This window comes from Pan paniscus, chromosome 9, assembly GCF_029289425.2.
Source record: "Pan paniscus chromosome 9, NHGRI_mPanPan1-v2.0_pri, whole genome shotgun sequence".
NCBI lineage: Eukaryota > Metazoa > Chordata > Mammalia > Primates > Hominidae > Pan > Pan paniscus.
In genome coordinates this window covers 135,635,795-135,658,842 of record NC_073258.2, presented here as the reverse complement: position 1 = coordinate 135,658,842, position 23,048 = coordinate 135,635,795, and positions in this window count along the sequence as shown.

Genomic DNA, 23,048 nt, shown 5'->3' with positions numbered 1-23,048 from the left:
TAATTTCTTTCATTGCTGGTTTGTTGTGCCTGTGGAATAAGAAAGTGGGTCTGAGATTGTGTTTGGCGGCGTTGGTGTCAGGCGCTGGGCAGTGATGTCCCACCTGGGCCTGGAGACACTGAGCATCCCAGGGAGAGGGAGTAGGAGCGGCTGAACAGAGGTCCTGAGCAGAAGATGGGCTGGCCTCAGTGCTGAGGCATGGACACAGCCTCCTCTGGGTCAGGCTTAGAAAAAGATGCACTGAAATTAGCACGGCCCTTATGTGGGTCTTGGGAGGGCGAGCCTGTCTGATTGATGGGTCAGCATGTCCTGGATGTGTCTGTTTGGACAGAGAAGGCACTGTGTCCTGTCCACTGGCCTCCCAAGCGTCCTGGCAGGATTCTCATCCGGGTACCCTTCCAGATCTGGCTTCCCGCTACCTCACAGTTACTGAACCCCTTTATTTTTTCCAAACTGACACTCTGCCAAACTCCCACACTCTCCCAGACCCATCATTTCATCTCTCTGTGTCTCTGGGCATTGAATTAAGAGCATTCAATGCTCTGTGTCTCTGGGTATGGTATGTGCATGATGCTTGCATACGTGTGTGTGCATGTGGGTATATGTGTAGTGCATGCATATGTGTACCTGCATGCACACGTGTATGAGTGCATCTGTGTGCCTATGTATGTGTGCACGTGCATGCACAGTGCATTCTGCACTGCCACCGCCTTTTATGTATTTTGACTGCACACAGAGACTGTCTCAAGGATGTTCCTTGTGTTACCTCAGGGAGCGCAGCCCGTGAAAGACAGTGTGAGAAACTCCCCACTCTGTATGCACAGCTCCTTTCCTCCATCTTCAAACTTGCACTTAAGGAGTGAGATCTTGAAAATAAATTCTGTGATTTGAAAGGTGAAACCAGAAAGAGAGGCAGTCAATTGCTGTTGTCTTCTAAAGCAGCTGGCAAAGCCTGGAACCTGAGCACTTGAAGAGCCGGAGCGTGGGTAGGCTGCAGTGTTGCAAGGGAACATTCCCAAACAGAGCCCAAAACACCACTGAACCTTTCCCTGTCCTTCTCCTGGGCCCAAGGCATGTCTCACAGCTTATGGACCTAAGAGTTGCAAACTTCTTCAGGCTGTCAAAAAGTCGACACTGTGAAATGACTGTCTGTGTTGGGGGCGTCTCCCATCCTTCATGTTCAATTTCCAGAAACAAAAGTATTTACTATGTGAGATTTTTGAGGCTGCCAAAGGTACATCTAACAGCTTCTTCCGTCCTCCCTCCTCCACCTTCCTCCCTCTTTGCTTGCTTCCTTCCTTCCTTCCTCCCTCCACAAACGCATCCTAAGCCCTGCAATCTGCTGGCCTAGCAATCCACATTTATGATGCTGGGGATAGGGTGGAGAAACGAGAGGCAGTGCCTGCCCCCAAGGACTTTGCACCTGGGGCGGAGGGTGGGGAGGGACGTGAAACAAACATATAATTAGAAATGATAGTCCTTGCCTTGAAGAGGGTCACCAGGGCTATGAGGGAGACTCACAGGCAATTCTCATCTAGGCTGTGGGGCAGGCGATAAGAAACAACCTCTCTGAGTGATTCTTTCATCAATCAATGTTCTTCCACCGTTTCCCGAAAGCCTACTGCTCTAGGGGCTGGAGAAACAGTAGGGATCAGAATAACTGAGGCTTCACATCTGCAAGGATGCTATTTTTCAGAGAACAGACACAGACGGTAAGCAAGACAGGGCCAGGCTGGGAGCCAGCAGCCCTGGGCTGAGATTCACGGGAGGCTGGCTGGAAAATCATGACGGGAAGGCATTCAGAGGACATGTTTTCTCCTCTTTGCACCCTTTCCACCACCAGTCCTGGGCTCCAGGCTGGCAGAAGAGAACTAGGACCCCGCTGGGTCCCCATTATGAGACTGAAGGACTGCAGAACCCAAGCTGTGCTGGTAGTAGACCAACTGAGGACCCTAAGTCCATGACCTGGGAACATACCGGTCATGAGCCTCCTGTCACTGTGCAAAGAGCTTACTCCCTACAGCGGGGACCTCCCATGACATAAGGTGAATACATCATTGTGCTTGCCTCCTTCAGCACTTTGGTCATGAGGAGTGTAAAGGAAAATGAAAAGAAATCTCAGAACCCCTAACTTCTAGAGACTGAGTCACAAAACACCACCAGCATTTTCCCAAAGAAACAATGGTTCCTTTACAAGCTGGTGTCCAAGCATTCCACACTCAACAAACTGTGGCAGGAGAACAGGGAGTTAGAGTAAACGGGGGTTCAGCATGTGCAGCCAGTTCACATAAGCAAAAGAACAGCAGGTGCCGCCAGTTTGTATAAACAGGAGAGCAGCAGGGGCTGCATAGAGGCCACGTCCTCCCGCCCATGGTAACAAGCCACTCCGGCCTCTGATGGACTGGAAGCTGGGTCTCCACTGCAGCCTCTGATGGACTGCAAGCTGGGTCTCCACTGCAGCCTCTGATGGACTGCAAGCTGGGTCTCCACTGCAGCCTCTGATGGACTGCAAGCTGGGTCTCCACTGCAGCCTCTGATGGACTGCAAGCTGGGTCTCCACTCCAGCCTCTGATGGACTGCAAGCTGGGTCTCCACTCCAGCCTCTGATGGACTGCAAGCTGGGTCTCCACTGCATCCTCTGATGGACTGGAAGCTGGGTCTCCACTGCAGCCTCTGATGGACTGCAAGCTGGGTCTCCACTGCAGCCTCTGATGGGTCGCAGGCCAATCCTTCATGGGGTGTAGCCAATTGGAGGCCTCTAAAGGGCACGGAGGGGTGTTGCCAGGTTCCTCGAGCTTAGTAAAAACCCTAATTAAGGAGGGTCTTGACTGCTTGCTCGAGCCGGCTCCCGCTCTGTGAATTATCCTCAATAAATCTGTGCTTTTGTCGCTCCGTTCTTCTGTTGCTTTGTCTTTCATTGCTTCATTCTTTTGTTACTTTGTGTGTGCATTTTGTTCAGTTCTTGGGTCAACACTCCAAGAACATGGACACTATCTTGTAACAAAACCCCACAGAAAAGCGAAGACCTCTGACGTCTCTGGGTGACTGCCCCCACAAACTGTTCTTTGCTGGCCTGGAACTGTTTCAAGATGTACATCCTCCCATCAAACAAGGACATGTCAATGGCAACTTCAGGTCTGCAATCCAAGCCCCTGCTCCTAAAACTAAAGTCTTTTCCATTCCGCACTGATGATGCTCATCTTCCCAGGTATGAAACTGACGAGATGACCCATTCTTCTGCCTTCACTGCTCTCCCTACACGTCTTCCCCGCTTAAGAGGAAATGCATGAACACCGAGCCTCAGTCACACACACAACCGTGGCTGGTGTTTCCTGGGTGTGCCCTCAGCTGTGGCTGAATAGAGCTCAGTTGATTGAGACTCTTGCCTCAGTCACTCATTTTGGATTAAACAAGAAAATAAATGCAAAGGTGTTTTAGAAAATTTAAAGACTGACTTTAGAAGCTAAGTATTCTTTTCCCACAGAACACAGTCTCAACAGAAGAAGGATGAAATGCTCCCACGCTTGCCGCCCTCGGTTCTTTTACAGGTCTCGAGTTGTTGCTGGCCTTCCTGATCATGTCTTCCACCCCCAACCCATATTCCCTTTCTCCTCTGCAGGCATCTTGGCTGGCCGTGGTCCTCAGTCCTCTACCTGGCAGGGGACACAAACTTTCATTCCGGAAGGGTCTGAGACATTCATAGTTCATCTGAACTGGCTAGTTGCAGTTTTCAACTGACCTCAGTTGCAGGACATGGCAGTACTAATAACAGACTGGACTTGGGGGATCTCTTCTTGAACCTTGAACCTCGCTGACCAGATGTTTAAAATATTTAGTGTTGTGTTGAACATGGGGAGTCAGGCTAAATGGCACCCATGAGGCATAAGCATATTGAAGATGACCGTAAGAGGGGGACTAGATGCTCACCTCCTGTTATTAGTCTTGGTGCGTGTGGGACCGGACAAAGCAGATTTAAACTGAAGCAAAATAAACTCGGATCAGACAAAAAAGGGAGTCTTAAAGAAGAGCAGACTGAGGCTCTGCAGGGTATAATAAAGACAGCTTTCAGTTTCCCCCCCAGGAGAAGATCTACAACAGGAGACAGAGTGACCCCTTTAGAGGCAGGAGGAGAAATAAATGGCCACAGGCTGCCCTCATCTAGGCCAGGGTTCTGGCAGCAATGAGAACAGGTCTGCTAGTGGAGAAGTGCATTTGAACCCATCTTACTCATCGTCTGTCTCTTGGCTCTTCAAAGTGAATGCAGTTGGAAGGAAAGGGACAGGTTGGTTCTGTGCTTTGCCCAAGTAGGTCCAAATTCTGTTTTTTCAGGATGTAGCAGGGTGACAAACTTGATCTTAGCACAACAGGGGCAGTGAGGTCCTCATCCCCACCAGTCCTCTGCCCTAGGATTACAGGACCTGCCCCCAGCGGGACAGGAGCTCATCCTACACTGTCCCAGTGTGTCTGTGGGACACCTTAGCTCCCTGACTGATTCCTCAGTGGCTCAGGGGCTCAGGGAGCCTCCTTACACCCGAGGTCCCTGTCCCCGGGTGTGGGGGATCCCTATGAATGACATTGTGGGTGACTGGGACTCCTCACAGAACAGGACCAGTAAAGGGCCTGCCTGGCTCTAGGCACTCACTCAGCTGCACTGGAATTTGGAGAAAGAGGCTGCAGAGCACACCCCTAGCCCTAATTAGGAAAGAAACAGAGTGGTCTTGAGTCAACTCCTGAAGGCTGTCTGTGCCCTGGATCGATGGCCCACGGGACATGCAGAACGGAGGCAGGAAGTCCCAGTGTAAATGGCAGACTTCAGTTTCGAGGACTTAGATTCCACTGGGAAGCAGCTGTCCAATTCACAAAATTGTCGGTGATCAAAATAAATATAATAAAGTAGTTCATTTTAAGCAATGCAAAGAAAGCTGAGTGGCAGATAAAGCTAAAGATGAGCTCCAGATGCCACCAGGCATTGCACGTGGAGGGACTGCATAGCACGCGTCCAGTGTAACTTACAACTCCTGGGATGCTGGGACTGTGCAGTGTTAATTCTAATGACTGTGCTGTGTTAATTCTAATGGCACATGGAGGCATAATTAATTAACCTTTCAGTTACTCTGGGCCCTGCCCTTATCCAAACATAAATATGTATATGCTGGGAAAATTTTGCAATATAGAAAGCTGACATTGTTGACTCCTTGTTCATAGGCAAAACCAGATTCACAGCTCCCTGCCTTTTCCTTCAAGCAGCTCCATGAGTCAACTTGGATGTGGTCTTCTCTCCTTGACGCACATCCTCCGATCTGACCAGTTGTCCAAGTGATGCTCCAGTGCTTTTCAATTTTGACTGTGCAGCAGAATCACCGATGGATTTTATTTTATTTTTAAAATAGGGGTACGTATGTCTCATCTCACCCAAGGTGAGTTCCGTGGATCTAATGTTACGAAGCCCACAGTGGGTCCCAAATCCCAGCTGAGCTCCAGGACTAGGAACGTCACCCAGCCTCCCCGCTGCAGAGCAGCACCATGACTTTTGTTCTTCCCGTGGTGGAAACAGAGCTTGCCTAGAGATTCTAGACACAGCATCTCTCCGAAAACAAGCTGGGGCTTTGCCGCCCTCACTGGAGTACAGCCAGTGCTGTGGAGCCCCCAGAGTGGCCACAGAGATAGAGGGGACTTAAAACTGAGTAGGGGGCAACAGAGTTGGAGGCCTATCCACCACATGTGGGCACACAGCAAGTCAGGCATGTTGGAAGGAGGAAACAGCAGCGCAGAATGGAAATGACAAATGTTCATCCAGCCAGGTGTTATTTTATTGATGGCTTCTGGGGAAATGGGATGGACACGTTTAGAACAGCCTTGGGTTGAACTTGACGCTGCAAATGGAACTTAATTGCTCCAATAATGTCATATCAATTTCATTTAAAAGATAAAGAAGGAAAGCCTCTCTTTCTAGAGAGAAAACTCTCCTGATGGCATCAGGCTGTCCCGGGGAGTCACTGCTTCCCTTTTTTGTTGCGGGGCATAGCGGGAGGTGAAGCTGGGAATTGACAATCTCTTTTTTCTGCTGGATTGAAACCTCCTGGAGCAGAAAAATAGTTTTTTATTTTGCAAATGAAAGTCAAAGATGTGGCAGGAGTTGGGGGTGAGCATTGCAAGAGCTAAATCTGGTGCTTCTGACAGCCCAGCCCTAGTGAGAGGCCCCTTCTGAGAGTCCCAGGGACTCTTACGTAAATGAAACTCAAATAAAGCTCCCCACGGCACCTGAGCTTAGGGGCACCAGGCTCTGGGACTCTGTAGGTGCTCCCAGGAGATTCCATCCCCAGGATAACACTGCAGGTGCATTTGTACTTTTCCTACCATGCAAACCATACTCTGATTGGTAACTGTTCAGGATTCTAACAAATAAACTTATTGAACCAAAGTATTGTATAACTTATTTTGCTTTAAGTTATATATTTTTCCTTGTCGTTAGTAACCAAAGAATAATTATTCTGCCATTTTTAATTACAGTATATGCATATAGAAAGTATTTCTTTTTTGTTAGAGAATGTGTGCTACATACCATTAGGCTCTACCTTCCAATCTGAATAGAAGGCTGGCACGCTCCCTCTTCACCTGGTAATAGCCCTTGGTGTACAGATTTGGTGTCTATGAGAACATCCCAAGTCTCTGGCATGTGGCTTCACCACGCTGGGGAGTGGCAGTGGCTCTCCTGTGTGGAGCACTCTGTGCAGGCTGTGCCCCTCCCAGGCAGGGCAGGCATGCTGCATTCAGAGCCTGTAAGACCCTCTCCCAGGGCTGGTCGGAAAGCAGCTGGTTCTGATGAGGAGGCTGTAAGGCTTCCAATCTTGGGGACCCCTTGTGTCTGGAAAGAGGGATCTGGGAGTCCTAGAAAAATCTCCCAGGGCAGGTCTCCATTCCAGAGAGTAAAAGCTGCAGCCTCGAGCAGTCTCTTCTCCTCCCAGCTGTCCCCGTTCAGGTCAGGGACCAGGGCAGGCTTTGTCACCAGGGAGGTGGGTACTGGGTGGTCCCGGCCAAGTGGCCAGGCTCCAGTCTGGGGCAGCCTTTGAGCTGTCTCTGCAGGGCTTGAGAGGTGGGGAGGAGGGAGAGGGACAGGCTAGAAGCCCAGGACAAGGAAGTGAGGTCAGGCCTGAGTGCAGACACTGGGCAGCCAAGGTCCAGAGATGCTGAGGTCTGCTCTGGCCACAAATGAGCCCAGACTCCAGCTTCTGGCCCTCCCCATGACTCTGTCCCCACACATGGGGGCCTCTCATGGGCCACGGCCTATGGCCCACAAAGTACAAGCTCCTTACCCTGCCCCTTGCCCAGCCTGGGACCTCCCATGTTCTAGGAGGATGAGGAAGTCCTGGGAACCATTTCTCTATTTCTCTTCCTCTCTGACCTGTGAATCTCTTCTTCTTACTTCCAAAAGGCCAGGGCAGAAGTCAGAATGGCTGCTTGGACCGCGGAAGCCTGAAGCCTGGTGCCTAAAGTGAATATGGTCTTGGCAACATCAGAACTGCTGAGAGCCAAGGTTTCCTTATTGGCTAAATTAAATCACAATCCTCCCCTGGCTAACCTAGAACTCTGGGAATAAAATATACCAATAAAATGTCTGTAAAAGCACTGTTTGAATTTGCATTTGCACCACTGCTCTTAGTAGAGGAAGCGGCAGCCTGAGGCTGGTGTGAGCACTGGGGTGGGAGTCAGCGGTTCTAAGTGTGAGCCCCAGCTCTGCAACCTACCAACCTATCTGGCACTCTCCACTTCTCATCTGAAAATGCAGAGGCCGGAAATAGCTGCTGCCCTGTCTGCTGTCATCATCTCAGTCACTGAACAAGTGTGTGGGGATCATCAGTCTGTACCAGGTACCCCTGTAGACATGGGACTGGCATTGTGCATTCAGACATGGGCCCTGACTGCACGTCTCACATCCCAGTGGCGAGGAGACAGACAGCAAACCGGTAGGTAATTAAATAAATACAATCATTTAATCTTTATGTGTGTGGTGATGCTGGTGTAAACAGACATACTGCTCTGCCAGGCCTATAAAAGTCTAGCACACACAATTATGTTCTGTACATAATAAGTGATAATGATAATAAAAGGCTTACTGATTTACATATTTAGTATACTATACTTGTTACGGTTGTAGAGTGTGGGCTCCTTCTACTTATAAAAATAAGTTAACCGCAAAATGGCCTCAGGCAGGTCCTTCAGGAGGAATTCTGGAAGAAGTCTATCACAGGAGATGACAGCTCCTGCATGTTATCGCCCCTGAAGACCTTCCAGTGGGACAGGATGTGGAGGTGGAAGACAGTGATAGTGACAGTCCTGACCCTCTGCAGGCCTTGGCTAATGTGTGTGTCTGTGTCTTAGATTTTTTTTTTTTTTTTACCGAGACAGAGTCTTGCTCTGTCGCCCAGGCTGGAGTGCAATGGTACCATCTTGGCTCACTGCAACCTCCGCCTCTCGGGTTCAAGCAATTCTCCTGCCTCAGCCTCCCGAGTAGCTGGAATTACAGGTGCCTGCCACCACACCCGGCTAATTTTTGTATTTTTAGTGGAGACAAGGTTTCACCATGTTGGCCAGACTGGTCTCAAACTCCTGGCCTCAAGTGATCCGCCCTCCTTGGCCTCCCAAAGTGCTGGGATTACAGCATGAGCCACTGTGCCCAGCCTGTGTCTTAGTTTTTAACTGCAAAGTTTAAAATGTTAAAAAAAAATTTGAAAACAGAAAAAATCTTATAGAATAAGGATACAAAGAGAAAATATTTTTTACAGCTGGACAATGTGTTTGTATTCTAAGCTGAGTCATTACAAAAGAGTCAAAAAGTTAAAAGCATACAAATTTATAAAGTAAAAAGTTACAGGAAGCTAATTTTCTTTCTGAAGTTCAGCCCGGGCGCGCAGCGGGCTGTGCCATCCAGGTGTGTGTGGGTGCGCTCTATGGTGTTCACACAATGGCAAAATCACCTAATGACAGTTTTCTCAGAACAGAGCCCTGTTGTTAAGGGATGCGTGGCTATAAGAATGTCGCGTTCAGGGAGAAATTGGGGCTGAGGACACAGATGTGGCAGCCATCGTGAATTTGGTTATTAAAGTTGTGGCACCTAAGGGACACACCCAGATAGCAGGAGCGAGGAGAGGTCAAGATCCAGCTCTAGACAGCCCACGGGAGGAGGACTGGCTGAGAAGGGGGACCTGACACAAGACAAGGAGAGGGAGGTGGCGCAGGTGAAAGGAGCCGGGGCAGAGTGTTGCACGGTGCCCCCTGCTGTTAGGGTGCAACGAGATACAAAATATAATCCTTTCCGTAAGTTTTAAAGCACTGTTTAACTGCTAGTCACAGTGGGCCCCTGGGTGTGAGCGGAGGGAACAGCTGACCACAGCAATGAAGAAGAGATGACAAGAAGCTACCTGGGCCACTGGTTCCTCGGCTCCCTGGTCCTGGAGGAGGCTGGGCTAGACTTGGGAGGAGGGGAGGAGGTGTCTCCTGCAGCCACCAGGACCATGGCTGCCCTCCCTCACTTGCCGTGGGCCTCCCTCCCTCTGCCCTTCCCTCCCTCGCCACCTGGGGGTACTCAGTCACTTACTTCCACACTCGTTCTTTAATGTCCATGAGCAATCCTGAAGGATTGAGAACTTTTTTCCACCTGCTTTGAATACAGTTCACATTTGTAGATGAAGGTATTGACAGGGATGTAGCCCTTTGAAACTTACTAGGACCTATTCTCCAAAGAGTCAGAGAGATTTTCTTTTTTCAGAGTGTTCAGAGATTAGAAGTCTGGAAAACTTGTGTCAACCCTCATCTCATCAGGAAAACTCCAGTGTTGAAGGCAAACGAATAAATTCAAATCCAGCAAGTAATTTTGTATCTGTCATTTCAAAAGGTTAAGGGTTGTGAAGAGCAGAGCAAGTGACCTGCTGCAGACCCCGGCCACACTGGTGCCGCTCCCTGCAGCTCCGCACAACCTCTCCCCACTCCGTTCTTTCTCCCCCAGCACCTGCCAATCACCTGCCATTGCTGAGAAGCAATTGATTCCCATGAAGGGTTGATAGTCTAGTTGAACCAGTTGGAGTGCTGACTTATGGGACAGACCAGTCTTTTGTTCTGAGCCTAGTTAGTAAGCCCAGCTAAGGACTTGGCTGGGCTCTCGAAGCTGTGGGGAAGGAGAAAGAGAGGAGGTGTCCAACCCAAACTCAGCTCTCAGGAACATGCCAGGGGCAAGGATGTGGCATCATGAGGAGAGGCTCCTAGGAGTTACACGGAAGACTTCACATAACACTTCTCCCTTTCCTGCTGCTGACTGCACAGGGATTTCAGAATGATTTTCCAGAGCTGGACAGACACCTTCCCTGCCCTGAGAACTTGGATCCTCAGGGGGGAAACCAGTGTGTGGCTAAGTTTAGATTTTTAGCATGACCTCACCCCTTCTGAGCCTTGGTTTCTTCATTAGTGAAATGGTAATAATGATATGTGTTTACCTGCCTCTCAAGCTTGCTGTGAAGATGAAGTAAAAAATAATGCATAGGGGAGTTTTCTGAAAGCTCCTTAAATTCTTAATTTGTTCACAGGAATTATTACAGAAAAGAAAGAGTATACACATTAATTCCTGTAGAATTTTTAGCTTTGTCGTTATGTTTTATTTGTTTTGGCAATGTGGGGGTTGGATGAGTTGGTGCAGAGAAAGCCACCAGCAAAAGGAACCAGAACAGTGGTGGGCCAGAAACCCTAATTGCTCCAGAGAGATTTTAGCTTTCAGTGCAGCCCCAGTGCCATCTGCCCCTTCCTAATCCTAGGACAGGCCCCAAAGAAACCCACGGAGGGCAGAGCGATGACAAAGTGGGAGAAGAGCAGAACAGTAGGAGCAGGAAAAGGAGGAAAGAAGAATCTTCTTCCCACGCCTTAAGCCTCACATCAAAGGTTTTCAAACTGTGGTCTCTGTACCATGGAAGGATCCATGAGACCCACTTGTTTTCTTAATTCTGTGCTGACATTTCCACTCATGATGCAAAAATGAAGACAGACAACTGCTGAGGCCTCAGCACCAATCAAGGCAGAGGCTCCATACTCTGTCATCATCTTAGGGCCATGCATGCACAGCAAGAGTGGGCAATTCCACTTAAAAATTGCCTTGATGAAGCAGTAAAACTTATTGATTTTATTCCTTGAGTGCATAACTTTGTAACATCCATGAAGCCAAACGGGAAGTTCCCCTCTGAGGCTGCTGAAGCGCATTGACTGTCGCAAGGAGAGCCGTGCCTGCAAGTGTCTGCGTTGCAAACTGACATAGACTTTATTTTTTTCAAGGAATGGATATTTTGTCAAAAAATAACACAACTTCAAGGAAAACAACTCATGTGCGAGTTGCCAATGAGAAATCTGAAATTTCAAGTGAAAATTAATGATTTGGAAAACTTGGATTTACAACAGAGTTTGACAGGTTTTTCCACAGTTAAAGATGGAAAGCTTTTCTTCTTCATTTGTAACTCCTACTTATCCTTCCAGACTCCACTCCTTTTGTGTTCTCTCAGACACTTTCCCCAATCTCCCTCTTTCTTTCTAGTGTAGTAGTGTGTGTGTCTGTTTGCACACGTGCATGTCCACTTTTGTGTCTACATCTTTATTACTCATACCCATGACTATGTCCATGTCTACATCCATCTATCTCTACCTAAGGTCTATCTTCCTGCCCTTATTTAAATGTTCATTCTACTGAGAGGGCTCTTTTAGTTTACTCTTCAATATGACATTGACTTAGAAAAGAAACACAAAAGCTTTCTAATTCCTCATGCAAGTCTATTAAATATTTTCTTGTTCATAACAATAGTTCAAGAATGTTAGTTTCAAACTATTTCTCAGTCAATAGTTCCTATTTTACCCTGGAAGCTTAGGGCCAGATGATAGCTTTCGAGTTTCTTTGAACTCCTTTTATGAAATATACGAAAATGAGAAGAAATACACCACTGAGCATTTCGTATCTTCTGAATACCTAATAAGAACCATTGGTTATTCCATCTGCAGCCACCGTCTATTAACTTGCTTTTACTGTCAGTGACCCTTCTGAAATGAACCACCAGGTTTGACTTTCTGAAATACTCTTTTTGTTATATTATCTCCATAATACCAAAATTCCTGTGATTTTTTTATGGTCTAGACTAGAAAATAACAATTGCTTCTGGTAATAATAGATGAACTTTAGGAGAACAAGCCATCTGTTAAGAATGGCTAGAAAAACTTTTTAAAATAAAGAAGGGAGAGGAGAAAAAAAACATTCTAAAGCATCAGAGACTAATTGAGGGAAAAAGATCCCTGGTTGGGGGTGGAGGGAAAAACAGGGTTCAGAGACAACATTTAATATTGATTTTCCCCAACATTTGCCATTTCCAAAATTGAGGCTGGGTTTCTGAAAAACTGATCAGAAGTGTGACCAATGGGAAGTCTGGAAGACACAGGGAGCTTCTGTAGGTCTGAAGGAGATAGGAATATAAAATGAGGGCTCACAGTTTACCAGAATGGAATGGTCCATGAAATGCCCATACATTCCATTGGGCCCACAAAGGAACTTGCACTCAGAGTGAGGGGACTGGAAGAGAAGACCCTCAGGAAGCCCGAGGTTCTGCTTCACAGGCTTGGTTTCTGATTACAGTAGGGCTCTCCCCTTTAATCACAGTAATTTGCCAGAAGCCAATATTACTTCACTCTCACAGACAAAAACATCACCCAGAGACTTAAATTATTTGTACGATTTTTCATACACATTTTTGCTAGTCAATCAATAATTACCAAGCATATCAGGAGACAAGATCACATGACAGAATAATAAGAGAGACAAATGCCAACATGGGAAAGAGATCCACTGGATAAATAGATGCTGGCGGGTATCAGATATGGGATTTAAAATAAATAACAAACATATTCAGGACTTTACAAGATAGCCAGGTAGAGAATTTCATGTGAGAAGCTGAATTTATAAAAGAAAAAGAAATTATACAATGGAAAACACAGAGGAGTCATGATTATTGAATTTAGATATGTCCAGATTCAAACATAGAAGAAAAGACTGCAAATATAGAAACTAGCTTAGGAGATAATATGGGAACTAGGGAAGGTATATACACACATATGTATGTATATGTGTGTGCATGTGGAGACAGAAAGAAGAGAGAATGAGGTACAAATATTATATGAGGAGATATTCTCTGAAATTATCTTAAAAACCACTAAAAAATATTTATATGCAGGCTAGAGATGCATAAAGAACTCCAAGAAAGATTTTTTAAAAGATACCCAGTCACCTCAAACCTAAATTACTAAAAAGCAAATATAAAAAACATTATTTTTAAGTTTTTAAATATTTTTATTGATATAGTTTTACGTATTTTGGGGATACATGTGGTTGTGATACACGTACAGAATATGTAATGACCACATCAGTGTAATCAGGATCTCCATCACCTCAGACACATTTTCTTCGTGTTGGAAACTTTCAATTTTTATTTTCTAGTTATTTTGACAAATATAATTATTATACACAATATTTTAAATATATAATTATTATTTATTATACATTCAAAATAACTAGAAGAGAAAAATAATAATGTTCCCAACACAAACAAAATATAAATGTCTGAGGTGATGAAGATCCCGATTATGCTGATGTGGTCATTACACATTCTGTACATGTATTATGTCTTATTTATTATATATTTCAAAATAACTAGAAGAGAAAAATTGTACTATATTTACTAAAAAATTGTATTATAGTTACTGTAATTTTCCTATTGTACTATCAAATACTAGAACTTAAGAGCAAACAAAGAAAAGCAATTTCCTCCCAAACAAGCAACAATAATACAATTAGCTAATGCTTCAGCAGAATAATACAAGCTAGAAGGCAATGAATAACCACTTCAAAGTAGTAAAAGGAAGTTCCTGCCGAATGCTTCAGACGTGAAGGTGAAAGTAAACATTTTTACATACACATAAATGGAGATCATTTATTACTGAAAGATCTACAGTAAATAAAATACTTAAGGGGATTTTTCAGCAGAGGGATTATATCTCCAGGTGGAAACACAAAGATAAGGAATAATAAGTAATGAAAAGAGTATATGTATATTAAATACAAATACATATTATATTAATACATTTATATTTATTTGTATGCTTTCAAATATATATATTCATATGCTTTCAAATATACATGGATTTAATGTATAATGATAATAGTAAAAGTTTGAATGGGTCAAATGGATTTAATGTTTTCTGAGACCTCATCACCAAAGAAGTTGTAAAAGTTCTAATGTTTAACAATCTCTCATAACAGACACCCTGAGTTGAGGCTTTTCTTTACAGTGGTGATGCTAACGTTTAAGTTACTCTCTACCCGGCACCATGCTAAGTGCTTCAGTATAAGAATTAGAAAACAACATAAGTGCACAGGCAGAAATCAGTGAAATAGAAGCAAGTGTTTAGTAGAGACAGTCAATCAAGTCAAGAGTTGTTTCTTAAAACAAATTAATTGAATAATTAATTAAATAAACCCCTGGAGAGACTGATTTTTTTTGAAAAAGAAAAGAAAAAAGACAATTTCAGCTACCAAGATAACATGGAAGGCAACATCAGTACAGACCACGCAGCTCATAAAATCTCTAATAACAGAACAACTTTATGTCAGTGAATTTGCATCATTAGATAAGACAGACAGATTCCCAGAAAAGCACAACTTTTTAAAGATTGTGCTTTAGAATGACGTAGAATAATCAGACAAACAGATCACTTGTAACAAGCATTAGAGAAATTAAATACTCGATTGAAAATCTTCACACACACAAATTCAGGCCAGAAAGGGTTTTCCAGTGAATCCTTTCAAACATTTAAGGAAGAAGGAACCCAGGACTTACGCAAATGCTTCCATAACTAAACTAGGGGAAAAGGCAAATGCTGTCCTAAATACTGAAGCACAAATCACAGCCCTGCTCTTCCAGGCCTTAGAATGTAGGTGAATCTATTGCAGGCACACAGACCTCACATATGTCTCAGTAAAAGGCAGTCTGTAGTTATGTCCCAGAGCTATTGTTGTTGGCAGAATTCTGTGTGTGTTAGTGTAGGCTCAGCCACTGTCATCAGCAGACTTGAAACTGCAATGGCTCAAAACCACAGAGATCCATTTCCAGCTTCTTCAGCAGTGGGGAGCCGGCGTTGCCTGTAGTGAGAAGTTCCCCTCCTTGCTCAGCTGCATCAGCCACTGTAAACTTGAAGGAGAGGGGCCACGTCTTCAATTTGGGAGATGGGAGCCTCTTGAGCCCTTCTAGATCATCCCAGCACCTGTTGAGCAAGCCAGCACAGTTAAATAAATACATTTAACTTGTTCAGCACACAATGCTTTTCAGAGAAGTCTTCTGCTCCCCAGGGAATGCCTTCCCAAATCTATTTGGAGACACTCCTTCCAATTTTCTTTAGGCCTCAACTTCCTCAAGAAAGGGAGCGGGCTTCCCTGTTGCAGTGTCCTGATCTCTTACTAGCATGTGCCGAAGCTGTGTTCCACTGGCAGCAGGTGCGTGGGGTGGGGTGGCTGTGCCCTGGTGCGTGTCCATCCCTCTTCCCTTAGTGTGCCATATTAAAAGCCAGCACCACGGTGGAGCACACACAGACGTTAAGGTCTGTTTGCTCTTCATTCTGAACAGGAGAAAGTGGCTTCACTCCCTCCTGACACCCACAGTGGCATCCATTCCGAATACTAGTGCAGACTTGCTTTTCATTTACTCAACCAGTCCATCATTTAAACAGCAAGTGTTCCCCAAGTCCCGACCCTGTGGAGGCTCTGTGCTGAGCATATAAAGATGAACAAGACAGCCCCTGCCCTTCACAGGCTCACAGGGAGGCAGAAGGGTAAACAATACAAGGACTTAACTGATGTACCAGCAGAAGAAATCAGGAGCAGAAACCTCAGAGAAAAGAGTGCACAGCCCCTCAGGAGGAGGGCAGGGTGGGGAGGAGGTTTCATGGCCCAGGAGGGAGACTAAACCCAGCTGGGAAGGTTGAGTGGTGGGAGGAGAGCTTGCCAAAGGCAGAACGTGAAAAAAGAAAGGACGCTCCTGCTGGAGAAAAGCATTTTTTCCTTCTGCAAACATTTCCTGAGCATTCACTAAGGATCTTAAGCTGTGCGGGGCACTGGGATGGAATCTCGGCAAGACACAGCCTGAATTTAGGAGGCCCTAGCCCCTGGGGAGAAGGACCCTGAACCATCCCTGTGGCTATGAGGAGTGTTAGGGAGAAGGAAATACAAAGTGCAGAGAATGAGAGGCCAAGCTAGAGGTGCCATCTGGGAGGAGAAGCTGGTCAGATGGATTAGAGAACAAAGGAATTCAGAGAGCACAAAGTGAAGGCATGGAAGAGAGCAATGTGGCATGTGAAGAAGGGCAGCAGTTCAGCCTGACAAATGGGGAGCGAGGTGGGAGGGTGGGCGAGGCCAGAATTGGGGGGTTTCTTATGAAGGGCCCCAGAAAGTAAGAGAAGGTGCTTCAGGAAGGACAGAACCTGCCCTGATTCACACTCTCATTTAAAACAACAACAGCTCGTGGCTATTGAGCTTTCACTCTGTGCCAGGTTTAAGGCCACATGCTTTCTGTCTGCAGTGTAGACAGTATGCTGGGCCAGGCCAGAGTCAGATACACAAGAGGCTGCTCCTGGAGGGAAGGGGCTCTGTGCCATGAGCCAGCAGGGAAGTGGCTGGCAGCGGAGCTCACCTCCAGCTGTGAGTCACTGGCCCCGTTTTCCACAGTGTAATTTATCATCCTTCCCCTTATAAGCCCAGAAGACTTTATTCCCATGCGAGGTCTTTATCTTGCTTTAACGCCATGGATGAAAACCAAGGGCGTCACAGGGGCTGGGTTGGCTTTCATCATCGTCCTTTATAGATGTCTGGCCCACTCTCTCTCAGCCGTGGCTTGGGCCGGTTATGGAGCATCCCTGAGCCTTAGTTTCTTTCTCTATAAAACAGGAAGAATGATACTAGTTTAGAGCATTGTTTTTCACATTAAATAAAATCTCAGTGATGCCCTGGCCCATGGTTTGGCACGTGGCAGAAACGTAAGCACAGTTTTCCCTTCGTCTTTTCCACAGGATTATGAAAGAGAGGCTGCTCTGGACACCCTCTTCTTCCTTGCTGTGCCCAGTATGGTCCTTGGCCTGCAGAAGACTAACCCATGTTTGGTTCACTACACTCAGAGGTGGGGACTTGACCCCAGCAGAAGAGAGTCCCAGCCATCCAGACTAGAAAAGATCACTCCTGACCTTCCAGCACCAGCCAGAGGACACAATGGTCACTGCCACAGCCCAAAGTGGAGCTGAAATAGGCAAAAGCATCCTGCAGTGGGGCGGGGCTGTCAGGCTAGCATGGTCAGGGTGCACCTGCTTAGATAAAGGACAACAGCCGACACTTGCTCGGCACCCACGGCTGCCTGGCAGGGCACGCAAGGCCCTCACCTGACTCACCCAGAGCCCTTCCTTTCCAGCAGCAAGCACACACGCTGTGACACTCACTGATCGTGCCCTCCTGGTCTTTTAATATTGATGCAGTCATATATGACACTGTCTCCACGCAGAGCGCCCTTCTCCCTTGACTGCCTTGCAAGCCATCATTTGCTCCCATCTCAGCTCCAAGGTGACTTTCTCCAGGACGCCCTCTCTCCTCCACTGTCCTCCTCCTTCATGCCCTCACCAGTTCCTCAACACTCTTCTCCTGACACCAACCACACTGACCTCCTCATGCGGCACCCCAAGTACCCTAGGGAGGGACCAAGGATCACGAGGACAGCTCATTCGCTTGCCCTCCGGCCACCCAGGACAGGGAATGTCCGAGGATGTGTTTGGTGCATTGCTTTAGGAGGAAACACAGGCCTGTTGCAGGGTGTGCAGCCTTCATGCTCTTGTTTGTGCTGGCTACGACTATTTGCTGTCATTGTCATCATCATCATCATTGTCATCGTTGTCATCTCCATTTCAAAGATTAGACACAAGGCTCAGGGAGAATAAATGACAGGATTAAAACCACACTGCTGTCAAACGTTAGAACATTTATTCAAATCTAAGCCCTTAAGTTTCTAGTCTAAAGCTATCTAGAAAGTTTGCCTCAGTCTGTCCTTCTTGTATCCCTCTCCTCTCTAATCAGGACCCCATGTCTGGCCACAGCAACAAACTCCCTGGAATCCCTGACACATGGGAAGGAAACTGTTTCCATCATTGAAGCAAAGCTCCGCATACCCCAGGCTGTGATGATGCCAACGTGTAGCCCATATCTCTCTACCCACAGAGTCGCCTGCTGTTTATCCCTCTGCTGCCACTGCACCAGCCCTCAGGACTGTGGGATCAGCTTTCTCTGTCTGGATCATCCAGGTGTGAGCAGACACCCCTGTCTTCATTTTCCTTCAGCACAGCTAAGACGGAAACTTTCAAAAAGATCTTTCCTCAATACGAACTCAGCGCGCAGGATGAAATGCACCCAGCACCTCTCAGAGCCAGGCCGCAGCCGCAGCATCACTGTCACGTGGGAGATTGTTGGGTGTCCACATCCCCACGCTGCCCCAGACTCACCGAATCTGAAAACCGAGAGTGGGTCTTAGGGCTCCATTTCGTGGCGGTCTAGTGTGAGAACGGCCAGCTAAAGAAAACACAAAGGGCTCACGGATGAATTAGTTCCAAGCCTGTGGGGGCCACGATCGCTCACTGCTCTCCCTGAGCGAGCCTGGGCTGCCACGCCTTTCTGAGGACCCCATCCAGGGACATTGCTGGTGACCCCTCAGATCTCCTCCTTCTCCGTCTCATCTCTGCCCTTGCCTATCCATGAGGAGGGAGGGGAGGGTGTGATCTAAGCCCACAGTCCTTCCGAGGTGGACGACAAGCTGGAACTGGAGCCAGGAACACATCCCTAGCAGATCAATGAGACCGTCTCATCTCCCCAGTCCCCTCAGTATGGGAAAAGCACTCACGACACTGAACCACCTTGTTTCCCCCAGCAGAGGTGGGCTTGAGGGTCAGTTCCTCACTTCACCTTACATGCACAGCCTTGGTGCATTTGCTCTTGGGATTCTGACATCAAAGATGCCCCCTCCATTTGTTTAAGTCCTAACCCTGCTCCCCTTCCTGTCACAAGTCTCACCTCCTCTGGGAAGCCTTCCTGCATCACCTCATATTAGTTCGTGTCTCCTCATGATTGGCATTTAGTGACAGTGCTCAGCATTTGGCATCTGCTACCTCCTGTGGCTGATAATTCTTATGTTCACAAGTTCTGTCTCCTTCAACCGGAAGAAGAATCATGGCGTATAACTGTGCACCTTTAAAAAAATCTAGCACAGTGTTTCTTAGCTCTGAATGCAAAGTAGATTTCGCAAAGAGTGCTTTAAAGACTATTAACACCTGTGTCTTAGCCAAAGCCCTTCTGGGTCAATCGGCCTCGGGTGAGGCATAGGTTCCCCAGTGATTTGGAGGTACAGGCAGGGTAAAAAGATGCTGGCTGGCTTCTTCGGCACATTGTAGAACACTGGCAGACACTCTCAGCAGCTGTTTCTAAGGATAAAGTCAAAATGACCTAACATCAAACCCAAGTCAGTTCTGCAACAGACTGCTCAGTGTAGCAGTGCCTTTGATAACTAATCTCCATGCAGTGAGGGACCTAGTGGTCCCAGATTCGAGAGTCACCCATTGGGCTAATAGTTAAGGTCCTTGGCTGGGGAAGAAAAATTATCTGCAGTGGAGAGACCAATGCCTGGATGGTTTAGCTCTCCCAGTACCCTGGGAAAGAGAGTGGAAAGAAAGGCTTCTGCCTTTCCCTGTCCTGGGTTGCTGACCTTGGTGGTTTCAGCCTACCCACTGGCCTTGTGTAGAGTGACCACCAGCAGCAAGGAAAGGGACGCTGTGGTGAATCATCTGAAAGTGACCTGATACATGACATCCTGGCACCTGTGCTAAAAAACGATCCCAATTTTATGAGGGTCTTCTTCTCTCTGATGTTCTAATTCCTTATGGTTATATGCATAAAGCTAATAAAAACATATTTACGCCTTGAAGAAGACATTGCACATGAATCCCATGGCTGAGATGCCTTTGCCTTCCTGTCTCTGACATAGCATTACTCAATTTAGAGACCATGTAGGCCACCAACTCAGTCACCCACTCTGGGCTTTTATAGCTACATAAATTATTTCTCCTTATGCTTAATTCAAAACTTGGCCTGACGATTCTCTACAGTGATTCCCAGATAAGCAACTCAGACACCTCTTCCAGCACAAATATCACCACCCCCTCACAGACTCCCGTTTGCCTCTTCGTCCTTTTCTTCATTGGGAATCCTGCTCTGAGCTGGTCTCTGCTTCCCCTGGTCCACTGACTCTATCTTGGCATCGATGCCAGAGCAGTTTTCCTGGGGCAGATCTCTGATATGGCCACATCCTATCCACACCTTTGTGTACTTACCCATTGCCTCGACAATAAATCCTGTCATTCAAACACCACATGATGTAATCCAGGTCAATTTGCAGCGTAGGGTGGGGCCAAGGGTGCAGGCTCTGGCACGAGACTGTGCAGGCTTTAATCTCAGATCTACCAAACCTGCAACTCACCAGCGACGCATCCTTATGCATGACATGGTCCATACCTTAGTTTCTCCATCTGTTTAGGGAAATAATTACGAGTTCTAAGGATTAAGTGGGGTGAGTAGCACCTAGTCTGTAATAAGCACAAAATGAACACCCTGTAATATTATTACTTCCCCAGAGCAACTTTCCACTCCTAAATTTGCCTGCCCCTAATTCTGGCCTGTCCTCCACAGGCTTCTCCCATAGCCAGCCTGTTCCTTGTTCGACCCTTGCTCTTTCCTCAACCAAAATGCCTTCAAACCACATCAAACTCAGAAGAGAAAAATTAGTTTCATTCGGAGGAGCAGAAACATATGTACAGTTATTCACCAGGCCAGGCCTAAAAGCCCTCGTCATCAAGGTCTATGTCATATGCAGCACCTCTTATCTCCCATCTCAGGTATTAAATTGTAATCATATCTGCAAAGTCCATTTGTCACAAGGCAACACATTCATAGATTCTAGGGATTTGGGACAGGGAATGTCCTTTGAGGAAGCATTATGCTGCTGACCATACTCGCATAAAAACATAGGCAATATTAATAATTTATGTAGTGCTTCTTATATATTAGATATTCTTTTAAATGTCTTTTGTATATAATTTAATTATCTCAATAGCTCTAATGAAGTGGGCACTAAACAATCCTTCTCATTATTTAGGAAACCAAGGCACAGGTGGGTTAAGTAATTTGCCCAGAGAACCAGAATGAGTTAGTAAAGTCAGAATGTGAGCTGGGTACTGTGGCTCTGGAGTCACGTTCTTAACCACTATGTTAAATTAGCTGTTAAATAATTAATATCAGCTGAGTTGAGACTTCACAGCAAAATTATTTTTAGGGGATTTGAAATTCACAGGAGTTTCCTACCATCTTTGGATAACCCCCACCCAGTGTTCACATGCATATTTATAACTTCCGTATGCATAGAAATACATGGTCATGTCCCAGTTTATTCCAGGTTCCTGAGTTATGTTTGCATTACCTCTGAGAGTCTTATTGATTTCTATAATTGAGGACTTCTCATTAATGTGATTTATTGAGGATTTATTGTTCTTACTGTCAACCAAGAGCAATGCTTTACATATTTTATGTGCTATTGATTGGAAAGGCCAGAAGCCCAAAGATGAAAGACTTCCTTTATCCCTTTAACATAGCCAATTAAGACAAATGTTCTATGCCCCAAATATTTTCGTGTGGCCTTGGTGCTGAAGTTGTCATCTGGGGTGTGCAGGATTCATTGCGGTGGAATCTACATGAGGGTTCATGTCAGCCTTTACTTGTTTCATAGACAACATGAAAAATGTTTAGCTTTATCCTCAAACTAATGAGAAGCCATTGAATAATGTTTAATAACGTGGTCAGCGTCACCATAGTTAAGTATTGAACAGGTCACTTTTGGTGCAGGTGGGGATGCTGGACACCAGGCCATATAGATGGCCATTTCAGCAGCTCAGGCAGAAAATGATTATAGCTTGGACTAAAATTATGGTTGCGGTATAGAGAAATGGGTATGTTTAATAAACGTTTAGTTCGTAGATGACTTGGGAAGGAATTGAATGTGCGGCTAAAGGAGAAGAGGTCAAGGGTGACTGCCATGCTTCATGTCTTGCCATTGGGTGCTCAGCATTATGGGCACAGAAGAGGATGAGCAGGCTGGGGAGTGGTCAGTGAGGGGTCACTGATCTAGCTTTTGACATGACCAGTATGATGTGCTTTGGAAACATCCAAGGAGAGAAATCAGAAAGGCACTTGAATACGTAGGTCTGCAGCTCAGAAGACAAGTAGGTGCTGAAGATATATGCATGTCGTTCACACTTACTATACTAGCATATAATGACTTGAATGACTCTCCATAGAAGAGTCTGCACAAATGAGAAAAAGAGGGCTACAACTCAGCCTTGAAGAACCTCAGCTGTACAGGTTTAAACAGAAGAGGATGAGCTTGCAAAGTCAGAGTGGCTGTGTCTTCAGTTGGTGAATTACTTAATGTTCCTGTTCCTCTAATTCACCCAACATCAGTACCCATAGGGACTGAGCCTCAGTGATTACAAAGGGTAAACAAAAAGGGATGATAAGCCAGGAAATCCCAGTTGGGGTGGCCTGACATTAAAAGGCAACTATTCTCATTAGATTTGCTTCCAAAAATCACTGCATTGTCATAATCAATATGTTTTGCTTTTCCTATCCAAGAAAATACATATCTTCTCCCCCAAGCTACTGGAAGACCCTTGAAAACCCTTGCTTTTAAAAAAAAACTTTATTATTATTTTTTAACTTGAGTCATAACAGAACTGGTCTCAGTCCCTCACTGGTGATGAAGTTTGCACTGCGTACCACACCACTCGCGGTACACATGTGGGGCCCATGTGGAATTCAGCCATGTAGAAGTTCTCTGAGAGACAGAAGTTCT